Genomic DNA, 16,463 nt, shown 5'->3' with positions numbered 1-16,463 from the left:
TGTCTCTATATATTTTTCTCTCAACAATTTCTACTTTTCCCTTATTCGAATGTAATATCGAAATAATGCACACAATGATGCACCTTGAACGAGGATCGAGAAGGAGCTAGACAATTTGTGACTTCCTCATCACACGTATCCGATTCCTTTTATCCGGCACGTATATTCGATATTTCAGAACGACTTACACGTTTCTTCTCCTTCAAATTTCATTTCTCCGATTTTCTAGAATTACTAAATTCTTCAAACCGAATAAGAGGAGAGGGTCGCCTCGAGATGCAATCGTTGTTCTCTCTGGGGTCGAATTAAGAGGAAGAAAAAAGCTAATCGTAATAACAGTTTTTTCTTCGAAACTCTTTGACCGGTCATTTAGTCCATGTCGCAAGCCGCTTACGTAAGCGTTTCACTCGACGAGCGAATGCACTGGAAGATTACGGCTGATAAACGCGTTACATTCACGAGGTCAACCACGACGGCTTTTATGAATGAACGGTTATACGCGTCGCGGTCGTGCGCTCACCCAGCCGCGACAAAAGTCAGACAGAAGGCTCCCGACCGTAATCGATCGTAAAGCGGTGGATGAAAAATGAATCGCGATCTATTCTACTAGACATCTCTTTTTCCGAGTATTTTTTTCAATGCGATAATTGCTCACTTTTTTAAGCCGCTTACGATTTGGGAGAGACGATAAAGTCGGACGATAATGAGAAGATGCTAATTGCGGCTCACTCGTTAAAGCAAAAAATTATCCATCGCCGCGAATATAATAGAGGTGGGATCTTATAAAATAATATTGTTGTCGCTAAAGGAAATGAAATACGACAGACGAAAACTGTCTACCTTTGGATGGAGATAATTTAATCCATGCTTTGGACGGTCGCAACAATGGCTTTTGCAAACGAGAGTAAGGTCGTCTTCGGAAAATATACCTTCTCTCTTCAAGAGCGCTGTAAGACATCGCGATCGATACGTATAACGACGATACGTTCTCTCTTAGATCGTACACGATAACAATTGAGAGAACCCCATTCGACGTCGATCTCGATAAAGTCTCGTAGCAGCCCCGAACAGCATAAAACGAACAAGATTTTTTTTTCGGAGATGGACGGGAACGACGACGACGACGAATTTATTTTCTTTTTCCATGGGAAGCCTTTAATACGACGTGCGATTATCAAGTCATCGATTTAAAATTAATTTGGACATTGAGAATAAGCGAATCTTATCTGTCGAAATTGCGATTCATCGGCATTTCATTAGGCGTAATCCTGCGGTCAACTTGAAACAATAATGCTTTAACCTTTGACATATATCGGATAATATGTATACTGGACGCGTCGACGTTGGTCATAGGCCAACGGGTCTGACATTAAAGGGTGACATTCGAGTCGATCTGATTATCCAGGAACTCTTCTTCCTTGATTAATAATCTTTGTCTATCGCTGCGAATACCAATGTTTCCGATCGGTACGCGCATTTTTGCATCTTACGACGTAAAGTCCATCACGCCTAATGCTTTTTTAAATGCGTCGTCTTTAAAAGTATCGCGAAAGCGAAGCGATCGAAATTATCACGAGGGCCGGAACTATCTCTGTCCTACTTTACTACCCTTTTTATAAAGGCTTATAACGCGTCTAATGCTACGATACGAGATTGTCGCGTATGAATAGCAATAAGGTCGTGAACAATCCTCGTATCCACGGTACGAGGATAGGCGTCTCTTTATTATCTATACCTTAATGTACCTTGTATGCATCTAGTCGACATATGTACTCCTCTTGTGTAAAGAAACCGTTTTAAGAAATAACGACGACGATAACGAATCTTTTTTTCGTCTGTAACGTGGATGGTTATAGGAATAAAAGTAAAAGAAATTCTTTACCGAGAGACGTCTCGCTCTCTTACGATCGATAAATTCTTCATATATCTCGTCCGTTGTTTATAGAGCTCCCTTTTTCTTTTGATCTACCATAAAAAATACCTATCTCGTAAATATCATCTAGGAGTATCCTGAAATCGACAAAAGAAACGAGAAGCAATAGATAGAATTTATTTCTTTCGTAGTATTTTACAATTGGAAAAGTGGAATTCGGTAAACGGTCAACTGCTTAATTGATTTAAGGGCATTCGTGGTGCGTACTCGAATTTCTTTTCTCTTCGAAAAGCAAGAAAATGTCACGACAATGGTCATCTCAACGGTCGCATAATTTTTTAAAGGGAATCATTTGTGCTTTTACATTTTGTGATTACAACCTAATCCACATCGTTAATTCCTTCTCGAAACGGTCTTTTTATTCCAACGGTGTAATTTCTATCGAGCATGCTTTAACCATTAGTGGAAAGTGTGCTCGATCGAAGCTATAGTTTGCCACGGTTTTAACCCTATGCCCGATATTCGCATATTCTCGTCCCGTAAGAACGATATGCTAATACGCATCGCACTATATGTATATATATATATATATATATATATATATATATATATATATATATATATATATATATATCGCATTAACCGATATTTCTCTACACCGAGAACATATTTGCATACGTAAATACGTACGCACCTGTGCGATTAACATTTCGTGACTTTAGATAATTCGCCCTATTCGGTCCATCGATAGATCGACCGAACGAACGAACGATTATTTATATCATAATAATTTGCTCGTATGCGCTCATCGATTCGAAACACTTTGTCAAATCTAAAATAAATCATTTCATTTCAAGTAGCGTCCAAACACTGTCACCATTTCCTGAAACGTAAAGCTTTCTACGTTTACGTGAACGCCTGCTCGTCCATACCGTAATATCCGTGATGCAATATTTTACCCTACTACGTTTAACGTTTTTATCAGCTCTTTAAATAAAGTCTCCCCGTTAGATTCCCAATATCGACGTCGGCATATTCTCTTACTACAACGTACCTCTCCTGTTAATGAAAATTAACAGTAGCTCACGATTTACTAGCAAAATCCCCGATGACGTGTACGAAGAGCAATGCAATAGCACCAGACGCACACACGTATATATATGTATATATATATATATATATATATATATATATATATAAAGTACATACAGATATGCCTATAATGTTATATACATATACACACAGCACGTACGCGAAGTATCGATAATCCACACTCGGAAACGCGTTGGTTCGTCGTTAATCGAAAACCCCTATTCGTTTTATGTCGAATGGGAGGTAATATTTTATTTCGTAGCATTAATCGCGTTTATTCGATCGAAGCCATTTTTTTATTGGCGTTACCACGAATCTAACAGTAGCAAACTAATACGCGTAAACGTAAATGGTGCCTATAAACGTAGACGTACGTATCGTTGTCGTACTCGAAAAGTTCGTTCTACTTTGACAGTTACCGTCTTTAGAAATAATCGATTTATTTCTAAAATGTGGGACTCCAATAGCGGCAAGCTCCAATCGATATTATTCGCTATGGTATGCATATCGTGTGATATATCGCACGACAACATATCGAGCTAATGGCTGCTTAACTCTTTAAAATTATATTGCATTCCATATAAGTAATTTAGTTTCGCGAGTAAATCTTATCGGAGGTTTTTCTTTATTTCGTACGTATGCACTTAGTTTTAATTAAAAAATTTGAAGCTACTAATCAAATTGGTACTTTATCCCTCCGTTCTATTGTCCCTCATCCACGCACATGCTCCTACCGGTGCTGGACCAATTGGATTTTGGTCCAGCACCAATGATAGATAATTAACGGGAAGCTCGCGATCGTCGGGAAACCGCACAGAAAGCAAATCTACACGTTCGATACTACAATAGGGTTTCTCAATATCGAGATTTTGTTAATTTATCGGCCCCAATTCTAACGCGACGATACTGTTCATTAATTTTTCCTTTGGTCTCGTTTAGTCCCGCGCGCTTATCTCGTGAGATACGCCAACGAGGATAAGAAAATTGAATTAGTACAATTCGCGTTTCTTCGATAAAGTAATTAATAGGATGCGCGTAAGACGACCTGTATTAGAAAAAAGTTTTAATATTTAGTATAGGAATATTTATATAAGCAATTGTACATGTGTAATGAAGGTTAAAGTCTTGTCGCGTAAGGTATCGGAGAGAAGGGAAAGTTAACGCGCCTATAAGCTGCATTCATGCAGACGTTAGCAGAAACACGTCATTCAATATTCCATCGAGTGCAACGCTTCGGTCCCTTGTACGACTGCAAAACGGAATATTTTAAGGCGCAACGGTTCCGTCTTATTGAGACAGTTTAGAACATGATTGGTCTATCACGGCAGTCAAGTCGATTCATTTCCGACTCTGTGTGCGTGTGATTTACAAAGAATTAATAAAGCTACGTAAAAAGCATTTGCTTTAATCGATCTACAAACGTTTACAACGTTTAATTAACTTTCTTAATCTATCGCTCGAAAGACATAAGTAATAATGATTCGAAGGGAAAAAGAAGATAGATAAATAAACGAATGAATGAACGAATGAATGAGTAAATGAATAAATAAATGGATGACGGAAGTTGATAATTCTTGGATAAAGGAAGCTCGACGCGCAAAGAAGTAGCTACGCAAGCAGCAGCCATATGCAGGCATCTACTCCTCGAAGCAGCACTTCCTTGTTTGCCGTGTTTCTGCAAGGATAGATACGTACTACGTCTATGTATACACATAAATGCATAGTATACACATAAGCCGATGGGCACGTATGTACATGATGCGTACATGACAGGGTATGTGCGCCGCGTATAGTGCGTAAGCGGGGCTTCGCCGTTCGTTCGTTAACGCGTGTGTGCGAACGTGAAACGAGAGGCATATAGTTTACGCCGTGCATCCAGTCGGGAAACGTGGCGCCAACAAAGAGGAACGAGCCGGCCCGTGGCTATAAATAGACATAAGCGCAAGATAATAATCGATACTCTGATGCCCACATAACGAATCGATTTATATACGATTTATATACGAGTTATGTACGAAGCCTTGTGTACATATGTACGTTAATGCGCATGACCGTGCATTCGTGTTCTCTCCTTTTCTCTTTCGTGCATGTGCACGCGCTGACACCACACACATATGTGCACCACGCAGTGGCGCCAAGAGGACGAAGGCGGTAGAACGCACAATAAATAAAAGGGGAAACGTGAGTTCGTCGTCGCGTGCGCCTTATATCTCAATCGTTTCGTCATCTCATTTCGATAATCTTTACTTCGAAAATACGACTCGAGAATGACTCTTCGACACGGACGATTAAAAAAGATACAAGAAATATTGCCGATTCGATAGTCTCGTTTAAACCGCTAATATCATTAATATTTATTAGTCCAAGAAGCAGCGCGTAGAATCGTTCGGCGATAGAGAGACAGAAAGAGAGAGAGAGAGAGAGAGAGAGAGAGAGAGAGAGAGAGAGAGAAATCCTTCCTAGATTATCTTAATTACTTACTTGTTTACTGTCGCAGTATACACAGCTCGTTTGCATGGATGTATTCGAGTGCCGTTTCGAATGTTCGCCTTGACGAATGTTTAACGCCATTAAGTCGACGAGCTCGAAGCTTTTATACTCGAGATTCTCGACTAATACGGTTATAAATGGATCTTCGGTTATAAACGTAAATCGAAAAAGTTAATTTTTAAATCATTATGAAACGAGAAGCTTTTCGTTTTATTTACGAATGGTAACTCAAAACACTCGACGCGCTTACCCTACGAAAAAAGAAAAAAATACACTTCGGTACAAATATAGGGAAATTTCAAAACGTTTTCATATCCGTTGTAATTCGAAACGTATCAAAGATATACGTTAAACGATCTCGTTATGATCGCGATACCTTTCGTTCGTCATAAATCTCACCTTTATTTAAATCGGAACCGCGATATAGGAAGGATCGAAAAATTTTCCAAATAATTTCCATTCTAGGAAATTATTATTCCATTCTAGGAAGTAGGAAACAGATACGTAGTTTAAACTTGCTACGTATTTCATAAAATCGTGTCAAATGTAGAACGCAGGGAATTTAAAATACCCTACTCCGAAATTCAAATGATATGAGTTTTAACGCGAAAGAGCTCCATTTCCCGTTTAGTTGTCTGCGAAATCAATTTTACGTCGAGTCATCGAAATATTCGACGAATTTCTTTCGTCTTTACGTAATCCTCGCGGAAAGATGTCAAGAAATGGCCAGATATTTTTCTTTTTTTTTCATCTCGTTACGATTCGCAATTCGACGCGATAGAGAAATTTTGTCTAGAGTCTATAGCGAGGAGTTTTCGAGGAATAACGTATTTCGCGCGTTCGGAAGTTGCACGAACGGAATGCATTATCGGTGGCTCGATTGCGCCTATTCTAGCCGGGCACATTGTACCGGGCGCGAGCACTACGTTTCATTATTCCTCGGAATCTCAAAGGAAGGATTTTTGCATATTGCAATAAAAAGACGACACCTGGCGAGAGATAAGTTGGAGAATAACGGATGTACCTACATACGTAGACACCGCACGAGATAGGAATTTTATAGACGAAGGGAAGGGTTCGAGGGGAGGTACTTTTTTTCTTCTTTCTTTTGCTTTCTGTTTTTTTCTTTGTTTTTTTTTCTATACCCAAATACTCACCGCGTCTTTTCTATGAATAGAATAAAGAACAAAGCAACTTACAGTCGCAAAGACCAATGGGTTTAGACTTTGTAGAATGCGAGGGTAAGGGAATAAAATTTCCAATAATTTAAATTAAACGATCATCGAGAAGCTCGCGTATGATCAGGATAATACGAACATTGAGAATTACACGTATTTCTATCCTCGCATAGAACTCTTTGTTTGGCTCGGCACTTCCATTTACTCGGAGAAAAGGAAACGAGATGCGTGGGTCCGTGCGTGCGTGCGTGCGTGCGTGTGTGCGTGCGGGCGAGAAAGAAAGTACAACCACGACTGAAGAAGCATCGCGTATAAATTCAACGGGAAACATGAAATGTGGTCCATTACAGGAGAAGGCACGCCATCGGATAAATCGCAAATCCGGAAGCCGTGACGTAAGATAAAAGCTCTCGAGCGATTGGAAATCTGAAAAGAAAAAGTGGATTGCTTCCTACGACTAGCGATAGCGTTATCGAGACGAACCATTGAAATACAGCGAGAGCTAATAAAGTCTTCGAGTACGTCAAAGAAAGCGTTTAGCTAGAAGATTACAAGCGTGAAACTCGTTAAAGATTTTAAATGAGTACTCTTCGAAAACTTGATACTTTTCTACGTCGATACAAAGATATTTTAAGTCGCAAAAGCAAAAAAGGTTAATATAGAAGAGGAAAAAGATTTTCTCTCTTGGCATCTCGAGGGCATGTGTAAAACGTTAGCATAAAGTAAGATTAACGGGGACATGGAGGAAGACGAACGGAGGCAATAGTTGTCAACGTTGAAAACGCGAGGGGTTAGCCAAGAGAGTCGATCGACCGACGAGCGCGAAGCTATTTCTCGCGTATAAAAGCTAAAACCACGAAAGGTTAGAAAAACCTTCACCTTGTCTTTCGGGTTCACAGTCGGATCCGTGATGGACCCGAAAGTACGACTAAAGAATTAATCACCGTAAAGCTCCTATTTTTTCGACGACGATATAAGATGTTGGATTTTTCTCCAAAGATTAATACAACCTCGAACATTCTTTGAACGAAGAGAATTCTATTGAAACATAGGAATGAACAAAGCTCCGTCCTTCGAGTAGTGTTCGCTTATCGAGCCAAAGTAAAACAATCGAACTACTACTAATATTACTACTACTACTACTACCACTACTCTACTACTACACTACTACTACTACTACTACTACTACTACTACTACTACTACTATTACTCTACTACTACTACTACTATTACTCTACTACTACTACTACTACTACTACTATTACTACTACTATTATTACTGTTACTACTACTATTACGGTCTAGAAGATATTCTTGTAGCGTAAATAAACCTCTTTTGTTAACATTTCCGAGAAATGAAGGAATTCTATCCGAGGAAAAAATGGACAAAATGGGAAGACGGAAGAGTGCAAAAATGAACGAACGAAAAGGACTCGCCGTATCGAATAATTCTTTCTCATATTTCTCGAGCCGTTATTCGAGTTTCTTCCGGCAGCGTAGCTTGTTTTCTACGTTGAATATAAACATTACGCGCTCCCATCATAGATCTGACGATGATATTTCCGTGAAAAAGTCGTACCTATTCGCGAATCAAATAGACTAGGGAGTCTTACCTCTTATCCCGAACGGCGGCGATGTTAGAGAAAGGAAAGTTTTCCGTCAAATTTTCGCAAAAGAAATCAAAAGTACACGTCTAATTTATATGCGAAAAGAAGATCTTCCAAAAGATTTTGCGCGTAGACCACGGCCGAAGCATCGAACGTTGTTGAGCTTTCAAGATTCGAAGGCCATGGCTCCTCAATTGTTTCGCTATCTGGAACAAAATAGACACGATGTCAGATTAGATTAGATTAAAGTACTTCAGTCAACGTCATAACTTTTCTACGAACTTGCACTTCGCATGCGATTTTTTCTCGATTAGGAAGAAGAAGATGAGTCGTGCTCTCGCGAAAGCTCACATATTGTATCGAGAACGGTAGTAGGGGCGTGCGTATCGACGAAATTCTATTGGAAACATTTCAAACGATCGAAAACAATGGCAATCAAAAATATAATAACGAAACGAAACGAAACGAGAGAAATTGCGGCGCAATACGTCTCACGTTCCTTTTCAAGGATCGTCAAAGAACGAGTCAATTAAAGACCGACCACCCAATGCGGCATCTCTCCGGTCTCTTATTTTTCTCTCACCTTTACCTCGCTCGACGTCGTAAAATGGGAAACGTGCCAAGTCGACGAAGGAACATCGATTTTCCTACCTCTCTCTCACTCTACCGTCTCTTAGTATAATCCGATATTTTCATATAAAATCGACGACTCGAAGGGACGTTAATTCCGTTTCTCGAGAGATTTTTCGTTAAAGACATTTTTTAATGATCCCAAAGGGAGTTTCCTACTGGTTTCGACTCGAGTATCGAATTATACTCCAAATTTACCGACGAATTTCACGTTGCGTGAAAGAGAGGCAGAAACGCCGAGGGAGCTCTTCGTATTGATCTTCCTATTTCCCTACCTAGCTCCAAAGGAGCGGCCTGCACTTTCTATTCGAAGGTAATAAATCGTTAAAGAACTTGAGAGAGAGAGAGAGAGAGAGAGAGAGAGAGAGAGAGAGAGAGAGGAAGAATTTTCAACGAGTGTTCGCGCGGAATCGCGTGTCCTCGAACGATGCCGCGTCCATCCGACGCTCGAGATAATGTATTTTTTTTTTCTTTTCTCTATAAGGATTACCGATTACGAGTAACGATCGCGAGAAACGTAGAAATAAAAATTTCAAGCAGGCTTATTTTAGCTCTCGAGGAAGCGAGTCGACCTCCGGATAATCCCTTCTCTAATCTTCCTCTCGATCGACGGTATCGACCAGATTCGATCTCATAAGACGATTCCTAGCATTTAAATGCTCGTAATATCGCAAAGTACCGTGCTTTACGAGTCTGAATGCGATTCTAGCGTGCTCGCGAATTGTCACGAGGACTTTGTAAAGATTAACTTTGATTCGTCGACTCTGATATAAAATAGTATTAACGTCGGGTCGCGTACGAGGATCCTTTAAAATAAATCAAATAAATTTAAACGTTTAACCGTACCTTTCGACGGATAAAAGACCAAGTTTCTATTCGAAGAGAAAAATATGCTATGCGGTACGGATGAACGAGTCTCCGTTTAATTCGTTAAAGGCCATTCTCATTTTTTTTTTTTCTTTTCCTTTCTTTCTTTCTTCTTCAACCGACCAACACTGAACGCGTACCGGCAACGACTGACCTTTCGTTAGCGCCGAAGAGTTTGCAAGTTAACTTCTGCGATAAATATTAACAGGCTGTCAAACGCGTACGCACGTAGCTCGTGCATATCGCGGAGCTGTTAAAGGATAGAAGAGCGCGCGGCGGTAAATGTTATGGATCGGGCACACCGCCGTTGAGGATACGCGGCGGGCACGATAAGAGCTTCCTTTTTGGCTTTCGCTCTTAATTGCTCATTTTTATCGCTCTTTTCTACCGGCCTACCGAATCGCCCCCGGACTTTCGTCCCGAGGTCGTTAACTCGACGGTCCGCCGCCTCTCCTCTAATGCCTTTCTATCGTCGTTTCTTAAGCATACGATCCTCGTGGGGAGGGAACGGGGGGGGGGGGGGGGGGGAGAGAAGGGATTTAAACATTTTCTCTCGTACACGGATTGGCTCGTATAGCTATTCAAATATTTATTCAAATTCGATTCCAACTTCCATAACCGCATTTGCAGATTTTACAAAGGCCGAGAAGCTTCCCTTCTCTCGGGAATAGAAGAAAATAGCTCGATCTCTCTTCTGGCTCATTCTCGCGCCACCTTTCCTACCATACGCAAGCGTCTACGTACATAAGCGTAACTGGAATTTTCGCGAGTGAACGATCACGAAAGAGATTCCGTGAATTCCATAAATTCTTCGCTCTTCTTTCCGCGATTCCACGCGTTTTTACTATGCGACCGCTGTATTCCCGGCTTCACGTCGATCGAACTCGGAATGCGCGGATATTATTCGAATATGCTCTTTCGAATATAGCTTACTTCCGCCTCATGGGCGATGGAAACGGACGGTTAAAGATTTAACATTACGGACTGATTCTTTTCGATTCGTATCGGAAAGAATCAGTCCGGACGCTTACTCGAACGAGTCTCTCGAATGTTATACCGCGAATGTTGTACTCTCGAATATTGTAGATCGAATAAATTCGACTTTCGATTTCTTTGTTCGAGACGACACTTGACCCAAGACGTCCGAGTGGATTGTTGAACCTACACTCGAGGTCTCTGACAGCGTGTCTGCGAGGAGAAAACGGTCTGGCTTCACCCCCCGGGGAGTGATGAGCGATGAGGTAGCCAATAGAGAGAGGTAGGAGAGAAAAAGCGAGCGAGCAAGCGAGCAAGAGAGAGAGAGATAAAGAGAGGAAAAGAGAGAGAGAGAGAGAGAGAGAGAGAGAAATTCGGTAAGGGAAAGCGAATGATCGTGAGAGAGCAAAGATGAAACGAGGAAGAAGAGGTAAGAAAAAGAAGAAGCGTATACGTTATTTATATACTATCGATCGACTCGAAACTACTCCAAAGAAAAGGACGAATCTTAAGAAAGAACTGGCCAAAGTGCATAATCTTTACCCCGTGCAATATCAGCGATTATTAAAGCGAACGTTTAAAATATATCGCGACGCGACACGTTATATTACAAAGACACGGTATATTTTATCTTCTAATCGTTTTTCTGTAGATCTTCTCGTAAAAGTTTTGCGTAGCGCGATCTCTTCGTTTGAAACATTGATCTTATTATTGTGACGATTAACGACGTTGATATATCTACCTATCTTCGGCGTAAAGTGTGCAACGTTATAATTCGTTTCGTAAAAAACGTGCGAACATACTGGATGAACGCTACATGATCATTTGTCTTCGACACTTAATATAATATCCTAGCTACTAAGACATCTATTTGAAGGATATCGTCGATCGTGACTCTTTTTCATCGGGTATATAGTATTAACGATCGCATCTTATGATCGGTGCCATTTCAAAAACTCGATAAGATCGACTGATATTTTCCCTTACCTCCCCCCACACCTTTCACGTTCGAGACGGTTAAACGCACCGTTTGCTTCGTACGTCCGTCCGGTGCTGCATCGATCCGCTCGATCTCTCTCACTCTCTCATCCATCTATCTCTCATCCATCTCGATGGTCCAGAGCCTGTGTGTGTACTCCATCAAGTGTATATAACCTGGCGCGTCAATTAATACTTTGCCAACTAATCGAATTATTGCATCGTCGAATGGAACACGCCATGTCATAGAGGATATAGAGAAGGTTCATTCGTTGGAGAGAAAAGCAAGCTTCTACTTGTCTTTCAAACGATACCTCTCTTGGACGAACGAGCGTCTTTTCCCATACACGCCGTTTAGAGCGAAACCTATCTTTCCCTTTGTTGGACAAATAAGCGATGATATCTTCGATGTTCGCGGAATTCTATTCGCAAATACTTTTCCCTTTGTCCTTTCAACAAGAAAAGGTTCGATCGGTATCGCAAATTAAAAGAGATCGTATACTTGTACAAAATACTTTTACTTTTCTTTATTCTTTTTCATTAAAGGATCAAACCATTAGATTTTTTCGATCTAGATATTATAAGTATCTAGGAAGTAATTACAGAGTAGTATATATTGTAAATTGTAATAAACGAATGGACGAATAAAATTGAAAATTTAAAAATGGCTTGATCGGTTTGGGGATTAAAAACAGTTTTGATCGATTTGCAACGGATCAAAAGTACGAGCCGTTGAGGATCGAAGGAAAGGTAAGAAGAAGGTGAGAAGCGAACCGGGGTCGCGACCTAGCCGAGGAACGCACTGCGGTACCGTAGATAGAGAGGAGGCATCGTTTTACAGGCTGCATAACGCCTCGTATCGTGTGCACCGCGGTCGATCGGTCGGTGCACCGTCCGATGCATCTCGAAACGTCGCACGCAAACCTTCTGTTGCGCAGCGGTCGCCCTCCTAAGTACATGCCCACAGGTATGATATACCCGCATTGCAGGTACCGATTGAAATTTCCCCTTTCAAAGTCTAAACGTTGTTCTCGATCGTCGATTATAAAACGGACGAATCTGACGACTCGTAATCAATTAGAAATATTTTCAAATCCAATTTTATTGGAAGACCTTAGCACGACACAACTTTAGCCATTTAATATAATCGCGAATCGTTTCCTCGATATTTCGAAATGACTTTCGAAAGAAATTCAAAGGATTATCGAACTAGTGCCGGCCACGACTCAATCGTTCCTGGATTATATCGATTCTATGCTCGTCAAGTTTTATCGATTATTTTACTCTCCATCGGGAAAGTTTTATTCCCGTGTCGACGAACCCACAGATTCGTCGTATCTACCTATATATTTTCATTGCGCTTCCTACGTATTTTCCGCGGAAACTCCTTGAAACTTTATGAATGGAGTAGAAAACTGCCTCTCCCAATGCTCTCTCCCATACTTTTCTCCATCTCCGATAACTTCAATTTTCATAGCATACAGTATTTTCTTTCGGTATAAATCTTCAAACTTCAATCTTCTAATGTAAATCGAATCGAATTTCCTGCCGGAAATTGTTAGGACGAGGAGGAAAATTACAGCGACCGCTGCGGAATATTTAGGATATGAGATAACGTGCCGTTGCACGGATTGATATCATTTTCTATTGCTACGCGATACGTCTAGTTGTTTTCTTATCGCAAATTAAACCCGGTGATTACGTCGCTTTGATATCGTAGTAGGTGATCGTTAATGTTGCCCGAGGATGACGACGGGATACAGAAGAGCGTGATTTTCTAGAACGACCAACGAGAAACAAAGAAACGAAGGAAATAATGAAAATGAAAAGGGAAATAAAGCTTAACGACGATCTTTCTTTAAAGAGAAAAAGATATAATAACTTGTTGCAATGCAGCTGCAGCCATTCTCGCGTGAATATTGACGATTCTTCGATCGCTCTCAGAAAATCGACTTTTAACGTATTAGAATGAGCTCGTTTGACACCATGAATTTTTGCTTTTCCTAATCGTTCAACGATCGGACGATTTTCCTATCTCGAGAAACTCTCGATGGTATTCGATTTAAAAGTAACAAATTGTAACTTACCTGATAAACCTAATGCACACATTTTAATTTCGTTGCACGAAATAACGTTGTTATACGAAACGACCATTACCATAATTGTTCCTGCAATTAACGCACTCCCACCCCAGAGAGAAAGAGAGAGAGAGAGAGAGAGAGAGAGAGAGAGAGCTTAATTATTTTTATTATTATAATGATAATAATAATAATAATTCTCGATTAATTCTAACGCATCGAAACCAGGATACGAGCAAACGTAATTCGATTACGGAATTAAGGACGGTTTTCTCATAAAATCAAAGGGACGGGAACGCAATAAGAGCGACTAAGTACCTGAGAGCGACCGGTGTGGTGCTTTGTCGAACGAGAAACGACTAATTCCGATTAGCGTACCTTCGTTAAGCAAGCTCCGCTCGCTTTCTTTCCTCGATCGTGCATTCTAATCTCGAGGTGAAAAGGAAGCCGACGAACCTACGGCTCGCATCGAAAGGTGAACGTTTCTAAAGAAATACGACTAACCTATTCGAACGACGAGCTAAAACGTGCTTCATATTTTCCGTTTAAACATTCGTAAGGATTAAATCCCTCTCCTAGCGATGCTAATGAATTTATCGAGTTTAACGAATAAATATTCTTTTCCGCGATAATTTCATTCGAGAGGAAGTTTGTGGGGGCGGAAAGCTCTTGGTCCGATAAGGAGCATCGTAAATTATTCATGTTGGTAAAATTGCAAAGTCTGAAAATTATACGGCATCGAATAAAATATTCAAAGTTAATGGATTATGCGACTCGATCATATACTGGAGAGAGAGAGAGAGAGAGAGAGAGAGAGAGAGAGAGGGAGAGAGAAAGAGAGATGTAAGGTTGAGATTATTTCGAGAATACAACAAACAAAGAAGCATATTAGTGATTCCGCTGATACGATCGATAAGAGTTTAGTTTGTTCTCCAAGTTTAACCATCCTGCGGCTCGTCAGAGAGAAAGAGAGAATATCCTACGTCGGGGCGATTTTCAAAGGATATTCCATTGAAGAAGAACTCAACTTGTAATTGCCTTTCATGACGACGCGAGAATTCTTTCTCTTTGCGGAGGCTTACGCGATTAGAAAGGCGTAATAGAACCTGTCCGGATTGCGTCTAAGAATCGCGATGCGCCGCCTTTCGCGGAATAGCGATATGAGTCGGTCAAACTGGGATAGTGCGTCGCGTATGTAATTGCTTAATAATATATGTATGTATGTATATATATATATATATATATATATATATATATATATTGCCATTATTATGTTCAAGTCGCAATCATTCAGAACTGCGAGAAAACGGAGTGAAGAAAATAAATGGCTCGATATTCGTCGCAACTTTCGAGAGAGGATAGACGATGAAATAGAAATATTCTGATAGATTCGGCCGACAAAAAGCTTTTTCGACGAATATTTCGAAAGGAAGAAGAAAGCTCTCTTTGGCTCTCTCGGTTCGTTGGTTCGGCATTTAATCCGACTATCGGAACGATACAACACCAAGCGGAGATTTCGAGAGCCAACATTTTTGCTTTTTTCGATCCTCGACTTTATCGTCCACGACTAAAATCTCGTCGTCTCTCGAGAAGTAAAAGTATTTTTGATATAAACGTCGAGAAGAGGTCGGTTACGACTCCGTAGGACTGATAAGCCAGTAGTCTTACTCCTGAGATACGGATTATAGATCTAACGTGTAAGATACGCGCGAGGATTATAACTCGTACATATGCCAGAGAGTAGATATTTGCGCGTAGACGCGTATAGTCGAGGGAATCTTACAAGGTGTATCCGCGAGTCGCATCTGCGAGCTAGGTAACGTCGTACAAGAGATAGAGAGAGAGAGAGAGGGAGGTCGCCTACAGCTTATAGGATGCATCGATCAATAACTCGAACCGCACTCGGCCGTTGCTATCGGTTCGATGGATCTTAGGTTAGTTTCCTCCCTCTCGGAGGACTCTCCAGAGCTGTCCCCTCTAACGGCTGAGAACGAATACGCTTGCAAGCACTCGATAAATAGACACGATAAAGAGACGTAGAAAGAAGAAAAGTAAGAGTTTCGTGGTCACGATCGAATATATAATACATTATTATTCGACCGAGAGCAGTTCCATCGGATATAAAAAGAGCAGCCCTTTCCGAGAACTTCCGTGTTGCTCTACCACGCCGAGGAAATGAAAGTTTTCACGTTGGAGATAATCGATTGGTACAGTAGTATTAAGCCGCGCGTTCCTGTCAACAAATCCTTCCCATTTTGATGTGACGTTCGAGGATGGTGATTGGAGGGGCGGCCTTCTCTCTTTTAATAAAAATTTTTCCAAAAAAGCATTTGCTTTTAACGATTCATTCGATCGCGTAACGCGACCGAATTTTTTTTAAGATGAAAAGATACGAAACAATTGCTCCACATTTAATTTCCCCGTGCGATGACATTTGTCTCATGCTGGTATTCAACGCTTTCCTTTCGACAAAAGGTACGATCTGGTCGATTGGTTAGTTATATCGGTTAATTTTTGCAAATGGCGAGAGATAGAGGAAGGCGGAAGAGCAGAATGGATATGGAGAAATGGATAGAGAGAAGAGGCGTGGAGAGGAGAAAGGAAAACCACCAGCATGCGGCTACCCCGGTCATAAATTTCAGTCACCGTCATCGATGGGCACGTTTTTACGAGGATGGTGGCGTTAGATAAACGA

General features: G+C 40.8%; 1 protein-coding gene across 5 annotated transcripts in view; it reads right to left on the bottom strand.

Annotated features, from left to right (window-relative positions):
- The window catches only part of LOC124432043, a 58,337-nt gene that overhangs the window by 30,494 nt on the left and 11,380 nt on the right, over nucleotides 1-16,463 (bottom strand). For 3 of the 5 annotated variants that reach the window (XM_046980549.1, XM_046980545.1, XM_046980547.1), the window contains exon 2: nucleotides 8,247-8,446. The exons of 1 other annotated variant lie outside the window; for it this stretch is intronic. The gene's annotated coding sequence lies outside the window, so the exon portion shown is untranslated. Of the gene's footprint in view, nucleotides 1-8,246; nucleotides 8,447-13,777; nucleotides 14,908-16,463 lie in introns of those variants that run through there. One more of the 5 variants, XM_046980546.1, reaches the window with a different exon arrangement.

This window comes from Vespa crabro, chromosome 23 (genome assembly GCF_910589235.1).
Source record: "Vespa crabro chromosome 23, iyVesCrab1.2, whole genome shotgun sequence".
In the NCBI taxonomy this organism is placed as follows: domain Eukaryota; kingdom Metazoa; phylum Arthropoda; class Insecta; order Hymenoptera; family Vespidae; genus Vespa; species Vespa crabro.
Note: the sequence above shows the minus strand (reverse complement) of the source record. Positions and strands in the feature narration are given on the sequence as shown.